Genomic DNA, 509 nt, shown 5'->3' with positions numbered 1-509 from the left:
GTGATATTTGGTACAATAGGCACTTATTGTCGGGAGAGATTCCTTCCTAATGAACACTAACATTCCCTGAACACTAGCCGATAAGCGGCTGACATTCCATTCCGAATATTTCTGTGCCACAGACTCCCTCATTACAAGAACAAAATCACGAAAATTGAACAAACTAACGATACAAATTCTTCACAAAACGTCGGCCCCTCCAAAAAAATCACATATGTATTCATAGTAATAATAATAAAAAAACTATCTCCTTATCATTACAGCCTCATTTGCATAAGATGGCAAAGCAAAACTCTCATGAATTTTTAACCCCGCGCCTCTTGAATTTCGTATTCCCCAAGCCCAAAAGAAATGAACAAGACAATCTCAAAATATATATCAGCATTATGTAAATATCCACTTTGTATTCTCAACTGGTCGTTCTGATCGTTGTGGGTATTCGCTTTCTAGAAGATTCCGATTAATTAACTTGTGTGGGATTAAGTGCCACCTGCTTCGTCCCATCAGCG

The sequence above is a fragment of the Penaeus monodon genome, chromosome 27 (assembly GCF_015228065.2).
Source record: "Penaeus monodon isolate SGIC_2016 chromosome 27, NSTDA_Pmon_1, whole genome shotgun sequence".
Classification (NCBI taxonomy): Eukaryota; Metazoa; Arthropoda; class Malacostraca; order Decapoda; family Penaeidae; genus Penaeus; species Penaeus monodon.
Note: the sequence above shows the minus strand (reverse complement) of the source record.